This window comes from Tachypleus tridentatus, chromosome 13 (assembly GCF_004210375.1).
Source record: "Tachypleus tridentatus isolate NWPU-2018 chromosome 13, ASM421037v1, whole genome shotgun sequence".
NCBI classification, from domain to species: domain Eukaryota; kingdom Metazoa; phylum Arthropoda; class Merostomata; order Xiphosura; family Limulidae; genus Tachypleus; species Tachypleus tridentatus.
Window position 1 is genome coordinate 61,902,997 of NC_134837.1, and position 11,932 is coordinate 61,914,928.

Below are 11,932 nucleotides of genomic sequence, written 5' to 3' on the forward strand. Positions count from 1 at the left end.
CTCGATAAACTATTCTACAAAACTCAAGAAGATAATCTATCTTTTCAACACATTTATCACTATATGCCACTTCGATACATGGTGGATTAAGTCGAGTTTAAAGAACTGCACCACTACGTTGGTTTGAATAGCATTACATCTGGGATCAAAATATATTTTTAATGTTCCCATGCCTGATAACGTTCAGTTCCAAACACACTAGCTGATAAAGGTAATTAAAAGAATATAGTGTAATATTACAAACATTCTGTAATATGTACCTTATTTTTGTTGCTAGGTTACCTGAAGTGTCACCCCAAATACTCAAGCATGACTTACGGGTGCTAAATATTCTTAGATGTGTTTTCATTAGTTGTCATTTCATTTACTTCAAGTGGACACTTCCTGGATTGTTATTGGACAACGCTCTTTGTTTAAGTGCAGACATGAAAGAGAACAGGAGTGGATGCCTGAGAAATCACGTGATCCACTTTCCTAGAATATGTATATACCTTTTAAACATTTCTTTGAATCCACTTTTATTTTAAAGAATGCTGTGCACCCATGTGTTACATAAAGCAAACCAGGAAGCTCAAGAATGATAAATTATCCCCGTTGGGGTTAAAAGAAAACCAATAAAAGTTCATGTGTGTATATGTTTTGTTTTTGGGTTTTTTTATAGCAAAGCCACATCGGGCTATCTGTTGAGTCCACCTACGGGATAAAAGTTAAACCATTGAATATTAGTACTTAATTTAATTGAAAACCCTGTGAAAAAATTATTGTTAATCATTGGTACCAGAAAGTTGGACAGAAGAAATTAAAAGTGCTATTTGAGGATTTGGAACATCATATAACATCTCAATCTGTTAGGTGTTATTCTCTTTTTCTATGATTTAGTACTTTTAATATCCGTCTATATCGTAAAAAGAAGATTATATAGTCATCTATATATTTTTCTGTCATTTTTATTTTATCATAAATAATCTAATTTAAGACACTCATCTACAAAGAAAAAATATTGTCGAAGATTGGTAATAATTAAGAAACTTTGCGGAAGATTAGAAGAGATTAATATTAATATTACCAAATAATAATGTATTTTGTTATGGAAGCATTAGATTAAATGTCAATAACTAAAGAGACATTGTTGTCCCAAGTTCTGTTCTCAGAGAGACATTTGAAAACATTGCTTTAAATGTCAATAACCAAAGAAACATTGTTGTTGCTAGTTCTGTTCTCAGAGAGACACTTCAAAACATTGCTTTAAATGTCAATAACTAAAAAGACATTGTTGTCCCAAGTTCTGTTCTCAGAGAGACATTTGAAAACATTGCTTTAAATGTCAATAACCAAAGAGACATTGTTGTTGCTAGTTCTGTTCTCAGAGAGGCATTTGACATATGAACATGTACATAAACATTAAATTAGCAAAATATGTTAAAACTTGACAATTAATAACAGTAATAATTAACATGGTCTAGCAAAGTAAGAAATAGAGAAACAAACCCAGGAGCAGAAGGAGCGATTACTTCCCCTAAATTATAGAAGGAGCAGCAGTCACCAACAAATAAAGGAATTATTCTGGGGACCAAAACAACAATGACATTTGTATTTAGCAGGAGATCCATACTCTGCATTTGTCTATGTTTACGGAAGAGCATGTTTACATTACATAGTATTATTATCTATGGTATATATAAATTGTAAATTAGTTTAAAATCGCCCAACCCATTAGCAAAAAAACAAAAAACTCTTTCACCACTGAACGTAAATGATAATTTTTTGTTGTTTTTTTTTTTTACATACAAAGTGGTCAAAAAACATTATATTCGTACAGAAATTATTACCAAATAAAAATGTTAGTCATATTAAGTGATATGCAATTGTGGTTTCCATTGAACGTTTTCAGGCTTTTGACTCAAACAGTCAGAATACCTTTTCGAAACGTTGCGAGCTCGAAGCGGGTAATAGAATTACACAAACAAAAGCATTTCAGCTCATAACTCTAAACTGTGATTAAAATATATAAGTTTGTTTACAATGCATTTAAATAATGCGCATGTTACGATCACCTCGAGGTTGTAAATAACTAGATAATTCTTTCAGTTGCTTGGTAACGATACAGTCAATTAGCGTTGTTGGTTAACGAAAAAAGCTATGAGGTTCAATAAAACACAAATGTCTTTTCCTCGTAATTTAGACCTGCAGTTTCGTTGTCTTGAACGTTTTCTTCTTAGCGTGTCCACATCCCTTGTTTTGTCTTTGAACGTTTACCTGTATAGTCTAGACTTCCTGTTTGTCTTGAATAGCTTTTCTGTACAATCCGGCCCGACATGGCCAGGTGGTTAAACCACTCGACTTGTAATTCGAGGGGTGTGGGTTCGAATCCCCGTTACACCAAACATGCTCGCTCTTTCAGCCGTAGGGGCGTTATAATGTGACGGTCAATCCCACTATTCGTTGGTAAAAGAGTAGCCCAAGAGTTGGCGGTGGGTGGTGATGACTAGCTGTCTTCCCTCTAGTCTTACACTGCTAAATTAGGAACGGCTAGCACAGATAGCCCTCGAGTAGCTTTGTGCGAACTTACAAAAAAACAGTAATAAAAAATTAGCATTTTTGGAAAATATTTAATTTCTAATGTCATTAAGAGACTCAAAAAGCTTCTATTTTATAAAATAAATAATTATATTACTCAAATTTACAAGGTTAAAAATGAACCAATGAGCAGTTCACACTTGTCATCAAATTTACTGTAATTTTAATCAAAACTTAATAAGTTGACCTGTCTTTAGAACTTTTTAAAAGCTTTCACGAAAGTTAACTTCATAAAACAGTTTTTAAGAAAGGGGGTAATGACCTATCAAAACGTAGTACATTTACGCGTAACGTTCCATTAAACTTGTCTCACGTCCAGCAGCTTCTTAGAGGAGATAAAATATCTTCGCTAAACTTGACATTTAACCTACAAGCACTAAATCTTTAGAATAGATTCGTTCAGGAAAAAAAAATTGCCCTAAACTTGACCTTTGACCTACGACTACTAAATTGTTATAAAAGCTACATTCTGAAAAAAAAAAAGTATTTGCGCTAATTTTGACCTTTCACTTACAGTCATCAAATTCTGTTCGAATACACAGCACATACGCTTTCAACATATACAGAGTGGTCCCCCAAAGAAAAAAATGTACCCAACCTTCAACTTAGGCAGCTTTTAAATATTGACCCTAAAAGTTTTGTTTTTATATTAGATATTATTGGAGAATGTCTAAAAGTAAACCACAAACCTTTGACGAGTTAAGAAAACAGGTAGCAAATACTTCCCATCGAATCCGTTACAGATGTCGTAATTGTTTAATGCTGTTTGATGCAGCAGTAGATGTACAGTTAATTTGTTGTATGGAATATTAATAATTTTTTTTTTCTGGCTTGAAGACTCATTTACTATACTTATATCAGTATTCGAAATGTGGTAAATTTTTGGGCCACTTTGTATATGTAATAAAAAGTGACCTTTGACCTACAAGCACTAAATACTTAGAAAAGTTTCGATCAGAAAAAATAGTGTTACAATCATACTTAATATTATACAACTGCACAACAAAGTTTTTGCTTCTTGAACACTGTTGGGTGTTCCTTATAGATTTTTGGCTGCTGATCACGAAAATCACATCCAAATTTGCCCATCACGTATCGTTTCTTCGAAATCTTCAGTTTCACCAGGACATTGCTACAATGGAAAAACGATATCAGGGCAACTGTAATCCGTCAATGTTTGCTGACTACTGTTGGACACTGCAACGTGATGCACCGGACATTGAATACAAACGAAATTCAGAAGCAAAACACTTTTAATTATGTTGAATTTAATAGCGTATTAGAAACATAAACGCAATTAAATACGTTATTGCCGGTAAACAGTTAACTGTCTATTACTCAGAGTTCCTACGTGATGAAGCAAAACCAAAACTATATTTGTGCATACCCACCAGGTATCTGTCACAATCAGCAAAACCTTTTCAGGAAGCAAAACTTTTCAAAACAATTGTTGTGCAATGAGTTATCAATAACTAATAACTAAACTTATAACATTATTCCACGACCTAGCACTAGACCTTTTTAAAAATGTTAATAAGCTTTTAATATGTTGTTGTACAAAGTGTCTACTAAAGCATATTTATATTCGCCTTTTATTTACACGCATATTTACATAGAAAGAACAGATAAAACTGAGTATTATGATAATAGATACACATATTCCCCATACTATGCTTTAACAGCTTATAACGCGTATGAGTGATAACGGTGTAATTATATTACTCTTTTAAAATTGCTTTTGTGTTTGATTAGTTTCACTTCGTGTCGTTTTCTGATCATGTAAGTCTGTAGTTTATTAAGGCGCGTAAAAAACGTTAAATTTTAAGATATATATTGCACAACGTATTTTTCTTGAAATTGCAAATTTTATGAATAGTACTAATACATGTTAAACACAGTACCTGTTATTCAGGAATATTCTATTTCCATAACCACGTGGAATGGCTGTTATAATCATTACCAAGCCATTTTTTTATCTCCAATCCGCTCTTTACGAAAACCATCACTTTCTGATAATTTAAATGGGTAAAACAGTTCAGTTGTGCCTGGAAAAAAAGATTGAGATTTGATACAAATAGATTATAATCTGAGACAGTGAGGATCGCTTTAAATAAGTCATCAAGACTTCACCAGTTGCGAAGAATCGAACTCCGGATTTAATGTTCTAAGTTCGTAAACTTACAATTGACCCCCGTTGGACACAATACTTCATCTATAACTACCGATGTTAGTTATTGCACACTTTTGGCAGTAGATTTAAAATAACAATAATAGGTTATATCACCCTGTCTTTTATGTGCGTTTTTATGGGTAGGGGTTAATTTGTAAAAAAAAATAAAATAAAAATATCAAGAATTAGGTTCGTGAAACGTATATAAGCATCTCTCATGTGTCAAGAAAATTCCAGTTTACATAGACGTTAATGTGATTTTAAATCATTGGTAACCACTAAAGACTATACTTTAAAATCATTCATAAAATAAAGACTTTTTTCTTTACAGCCTCATCAAGTCACTTTTTAAATTTTACTATACGGAACTCATATTACAGAATAAAAGTATTTCGATAAGTGCTCACTGTAGGGCGCTAACAGCCTCTTTTATGAGTGCAATGCAAAGTATCGAGTTTTCAGAATTATTAAAACAAGGCCCAACACCTCAACCACGATTAACTATATCTCGTAAGTTAAGTTATACTGGATGATCTATAGCTATAGAAAAAGCAGAAACGTTTACACAAGATAGTTCTGAATGTCTCTAAAATTTATTTAATGTGTTTATTTAACATCTTTGTAAATCACCATTTTTCAAACTAGTGTCCGCGAGGGTACTTCAGGAGTTTCACGAGTCGTGTCCGAAATTTCATTAAAATATTCATAGAAAATATATTTTATAGAATTTAAAAATATTTTTCGTGAATTAAATTTATATGAATTAAAATATTTAATTTTGGGAAACAACTTTTAGTGTGCACGATTTTTTTTTCTCAAAAAAAAATCGCTAGGTTTGGGGTCCGCAAAATTTTTGCATTAAAAAGGGGTCCTTAGTTTATTAAAACTTGAAAACCACTGTTGTAGATTGTGATTGTTTGGCAAGTACTGTGAGATGTTTTGGTCAGAAATAAAGCAGGGTACTACCTCTTGATTTCCTCATCTGGTGAACTCAGCAGATAACCCGATGTGGCTTTGCTGTAAGAAAACATACAATCTTCAATTGTGTATCAAAATTCTGTAATCTTAGGCACAAATTAATCAAATGCAGTTGATTTGTTAGTATCTTCTAATTTTAATAATTTACGAAAAGGTCCACCAGATAAACACATAGTTCTTAAATGAACCAACCTCTTCTTTCAAAATTTATTCACAAGAATTTTGTGATTTTTTGAATTTTTATTTATTTATTTTCTTATAATTTATTTGTTTGTTTGCAGTTGAGCATGAAGTTTGACAATGTTCTATCTGTGATCTGTCCACCACGAGTATAGATATCTGGTTTTAGCTTTGTAAATCCCTAAACATACCACTAAACCATCGGAAGGCTTTTCTTTACAAAATAAATCAAGTAAGCACGAAAATTATTAGTCACACAAAAATAGGTTTCTAATTTCTCTAATTACATTACAGCTTTAAACCTTAGCAATGTGGTTATATAATTCACCATTAAAGAAGCTGTTATCACACAATTTTATTTTTGTGTGTACTTGTCTTTTTTGCATTAAAAAAAACCACCTCGTGCGATCCGAGGGATTCACACATATTCAAGTGATCAAACATTTTCTATGTTTCACAATCGATTTTCAGAACAACTTATCTTTGTTTGTTTGTTGCTTTTTTCAAGTAATAGATGATAGATTTATCTGGTTTAAGGAATGCATATTTAACCCAATTATAATTTTCGCCAATGAAAACTAAAGTCCGGATGCGTTTATATACCAAGTATAAGAATAATAACTAACCATAAAAAAGATTTTTAAAATGAAAATTTTATTTTCTTTCTGAGAATTAAATTTTACAACATAGGAATAAATTTCTATAATAGTTGGTTCCTGTATATTTGTTTTTTATGTAGTTATTATTGCGTTAAATGTGTCATACTTAAAAGTTACATTGACTTACAAGATATTGATGAAATGCTAAAATAATAAAATTTTGTTTGTTTGTTTTGGAATTCCGCATAAAGCTACTCGGGGGCTATCTGAAAATAATAAAAACCAAAATTACTAACTTTTTAATTTTTTTAATATATTAAATGACAAGGGTTTGTTTGTTTTTTTAATTGCATGCAAAGATACACTAAAGCTAATTGCGCTAGCCGTCATTAATTTAACAGTGTAAGGCTAGAAGAAAGGCAGCTAGTTATCCTCACCCACCGCCAACTCCTAGGCTACTCTTTTACCAACGATAATGGGATTTGTCGTCACATTATAACGTCTCCAAAGCTGAAAGAGCGAGCATGTTTGGTGTGACGGGTATTTGAGCCCGCGACCCTCGGATTACGAGTCGAGCGCCTTTACCACCTGGCCATGGTGGGCTTAACATATTGATACATCACATTAACGGAATTCTCTAAATGTACAATATCTTGTTATTGACAGTGGTTTTGGAATGTTTTCAGCCTTCCTGATCGTTGAAAAGTATAGCAAGCATAAAAGATTTAGGTGTGTTTTCGCACGCTTTCTTTTTATGTGAAAAAATGTCACGCCACACATAACTATGATGTTAATATTGTAATGCCTTGTCCCTCGAAATCATGGCACACATAAATATTGCTGAAAGGTATAGGAAGCTTCGGGTTGCAATGATGCCGTGAAAATCGAAACGTTTAGTTAATAAAATAGGCTTAAAACACCTAGAAAAATCTATAATTTTTTTTATGTCCGATTCTCAAGCAAATTCGGGAGTAAATTATATGCACGAGATTCAGCAAAGCGTCGAGAAGGTAGTTAAGAGGACTTGTTTCTAGATGGTAGAATTAATCATTTAGTGTTTTTGTTTATCTTATTAAGTATTTTAATATGTGTTAGTGCTCTTATTTAGTTACTTTGTATAAATAAGTTTATTTTTACATTAGTGCGGTACAGTTAACGTAGCTGTAAACGGGGAATTCAAGTTACATCAGTGTTAAAGCTTTTAAGAATGTTAAAAAATAAATAAAATGATTTGTTATCGTTCCATGCACTTGATATTAAACAATCGTCACCAAATAATTGAAAATAGTCGTCACGAAAAGGACAACTTTACAACAATATGATGATAACATCGTAACCCTTTATTCTTCGAAAATGTACGGCGCGAAGAAAACCTCTTATTATGTATACAAGAGTCATAAATTATTCACACGTTTATAAGTTGCTCGTTCAAGATAATAAAAATGACTATCTCTCATTTCTTATTTACATATGACGAACTTATACCAGCATAAAAAATAATGTTTTTCCTAGAATATGTTTCTTATGGCTGTATAGCCCCGCCAAAAAAAACTTTCGTATGAAAAGTATTGTAAATATAAACAGTATTCTTCGAAATATATTTTCTTCTTTTTTTTTTTTGTTACGATACTATTTGTATTGTAATCCCTGTTATACTTATATCCTAATATTTGGCGTAGAAAACAATGGATCGTTTTTAAATTTAAAACACTACGTTTGCGATTTATATATTTTAACAACAAATTAATAATTAAATATTTATATTTTGATAACAATAACTATTTCATTGAATATCGTATTCTTTGAGATACAAAGAACGTTAATACTTACTTAGATACGTGAATAAAACTTTAAAAAAATACAACTTCTTCTATTGCAAATCTGAAAAAAAATAATTAATTTTTTGTATTGTCATATTTAGTGAAGATTCTCTGTGTGGGCCCGGCATGGCTAAGCGTGTTAAGGCGTGCGACTCGTAATCCGAGGGTCGCAGGTTCGCATCCCCGTCGCGCTGAACATGCTCGCCCTTTCAGCCGTGGGGGCGTTATAATGTAAGGTATATCTCGTTGGTAAAAGAATAGCCCATGAGTTGGCGGTGGGTGGTGATGACTAGCTGCCTTCCCTCTAGCCTTTCACTGCTAAATTAGGGACGGCTAGCACAGATAGCCCTCGAGTAGCTTAGTGCGAAATTCAAAAACACACACACACACATTCTCTGTGTGCGCGTGCGCATGTGTTGCTTTGACCTTCGTGCAGAAACTCCATAATGCTTTGTCAATGCTTATCGTGGAAGCTTTTAATAACATTTCTAAAGCTTCTTTCCCAGATTACTATACTTTATGGAACAATCGGCTTCTCTTCTATCTGTGTACTTAAGCAAGTAAAATGTACAGGAAATAGCAGCAGCCGCGCGTGAAGATGAACAGCACGTGCACAGGCGCATGTGGCAGATCTGTAATTGCACATGCAAGTAAACGATTGGCTTCTCGGACGACAAAACAGCTGATAATAGGCACAAAGACAAAGAGAAAGATGAGTAAATTATCTGATGTATGCATATATAATATGTATGTAAATATAAGTACACTGTAAGGTAAATCCAACAGTTATAGCATAAACTTCACGCTATTCTATGGATTATACGTACAAAACCTGTAGAAACAAAGCATACAAGATACAGATTATATTTTTAAACTGCACACCATTTCAGTAAAGAATGATTTTGGTAAAAAATATACTTCATAAGAACAGAACAAAAATAATAAGCCATATTTTATACAATTTTTAAAAGAACTATACTCTCTTTATATAGCACATACAGTACTGTTAACATATTATTTTATGACACCTCATGCTGAGCAAATCACATCATATTTGTTTGTTTCTGTAATATTTTTACCTTGTTTCGTATGATGATACATTACCTCCAATATGAACATACTGGAACAGTTCATAATTTGTCAATAACACTATATTCTCTATATAAAGTACCGAAGATGGCATTCGCCTAACACCAGAGCTCTTCAGAATAAGAATACGACAGACTTTGTAGAAATTGATACATCAGTTATATTAACAGATCGATTGAGAATAGTTGATGCAGAGTTAATTAAATTAATTTGGTCAAGTGTAATTGTTTTCATTAATTTTATTTGCTAAAGCACGGCAGTATTCGGGAAAAGCCCCCTCGCTGGGACAGCAGTAAGTCTATGGACTTACAACTCCAAACTCAGGGGTTCGATTCCCGTCAGTGGACTCTGCAGATAACCCAGTGTGGCTTTACTATAAGAAAAGCTCACATAAAGAAAATGACTTTTAGTGCTTGTTTAGTTATTAATTTCGACACAATATATTACTAACTGTGACTTTCCTGAATTAATATTATAATTATTTGTTTGAGCAAAATCACATGTTAAAATAATAGACAAGTATGATCAATTTTCTTTTAACATTTTATTCACATGTGATGTTATTTAGCGTTCATTGCTACTATAATATAACACTTTTAACGCTAATGATAAACGAGGCCTAGCAAGGCCAGGTGGTTACGGCGCTCGACTCATAATTCAAGGCTCGCGGGGTCGAATTCCCGTCACACCAAACATGCTCGCCCTTTCAGCCGTGGGAGTGTTATAATGTGACGGTAAATCCCACTATTCGTTGGTAAAAGAATATCCCAAGAATTGGCGGTGGGTGGTGATGCCTTCCCTCTAGTCTCAAATTGCTAAATTAAGGACGGCTAGCGCAGATAGTCGTCATGTAGGTTCGCGCGAAATTCAAAACACATATAATGGTATACGTGTAAACACACTAAAATACTTCGAACTTTTGTTCGTTGTGTAATGTATTTACTATTATACATTTATTTTAATATTTACGTTTGTTTCAGTTTAATACATGTGACGTATATTGTTCGATGTGTATTGCGCAAGTCCCGCCTGTTCTCTAAGTTTGTAGATCCGGTATGGCCAGGTTGTTAGAGCGTTCGATTATTAATCTGAAGGTCGCTTATTCGAATCTCCGTCACCCCAAACATCATTGCCATTACAGCCGTGAGAGCGTTATTATGTGACGATCAATCCAACTGTTCATTAGTAGAAAGAGTAGCCTAAAAGTTGGCGGTGGGTGATGATTACTAGCTGCCTTCCTTCTAGTCTTATATTGCTAAATTAGGGACGGTTAGCCTAGATAGTCCTCGTGTAGCTTTACGCGAAATTCACAAACAAACAATTATCTAAATTTGTAAAAGATTCTCAAGAGTAAATATCAACAATACATGTCTTATGAAAACACTAGCGTATCCTTGAATATTGTTAAACTTTTGAGAATCTCTACTAATTGGTATGAAAGCTACCTGAGAAACAGTAAAAGTATATAATAATGTTTGGTTGCTAAAGTCAGTATACTACAAGCCTCGGAAGTTATAATTGTGATTAACGCTTATTAATCGGAAAACTACAGGAACGTTTACAGATTTCGATATAAACCATTAAACTTCAGAGAATGAACTTTGGACGTTAGTATTTCTACGAAGCCATCGCATAACTTTGGCAGAAGAAACTCACGTGTAAAGAATAGCGCTAGCTAGCACTCCTGTCACGTGAAGTGTATCTGTGTGTCAACATAAAAGTAAGTTGTGCTTTGTGGACCTAATACGTTGATAAAATATTCAGTTCCAGACCAGATAGAAAACTGAATATTGTTTATGACTTTGTAAAAAAAAAATGTTTATATAAATAATGATTTGTAATAACTATTTGTAATAACCATTAATATAAATAATATTATTATAACTAGCCAATTACCCATGGCGCTAGTACTCACTTGGGGTGCCAGCAGTTGATAGGGATGACAGTGCATGGTGGCTGTGAGCGATCTGTCCTTGTGTAGTAATCTCTGTTGATCCTGTTTTTTCTTGTCCAAAAACAAAAGCATATCAAATACTCCGTAAACGTCGAATCTGCGTGTGAGCTCTTCATTTTCGTTTTGTACCACTACGTGCAGCAAATTCAGCTGCCCAATTTTTTTTCTGTACTTTAGAATAGAGAAAGAATAAAGTTCTCCGTAACGGGAAACGAAGGCGAAATGGGAAAATCGTGAACTCTATTAGAAACCTACATGCACACAGGATAAAAATTTCGCGGAGTTGAAGATCGCACATCGCGTAATAAAGAGTTTTTTCTAGTATCATACATGTAAGCAAGAGTTTCATTATTGTATCATTTTAAAATATATTTATGTTAAGGAAGGAAACTGCGTATCAATCTTGTTGGTAAATATCATAAGTTTGATACATATTAGCATTTAATTAACTTCTAAATTAAACGTACGTAGCATAGTAAATTGGAGACTTGTCCGAGATAAATTATAACACGTAACAGTTGTTAAGCACAAAGCTACACAATGGGTGAATAATCGGTGCTGTGAT

General features: G+C 33.2%; 1 long non-coding RNA gene across 3 annotated transcripts in view; it reads right to left on the reverse strand.

Moving 5' to 3' along the window:
* Positions 1–404: 404 nt before the first annotated feature.
* The window catches only part of LOC143240016 (uncharacterized), a 41,712-nt gene continuing 30,184 nt past the window's right edge, over positions 405–11,932 (reverse strand). The window contains exons 2-5 of one of the 3 annotated variants that reach the window (XR_013021506.1): positions 11,329–11,538; positions 5,714–5,764; positions 4,479–4,622; positions 405–2,564 (exon numbers count right to left, since the gene is read on the reverse strand). This is a non-coding gene — a long non-coding RNA (uncharacterized LOC143240016). The remainder of the gene's footprint in view (positions 2,565–4,478; positions 4,623–5,713; positions 5,765–11,328; positions 11,539–11,932) is intronic. The other 2 variants (XR_013021508.1, XR_013021505.1) reach the window with 2 other exon arrangements.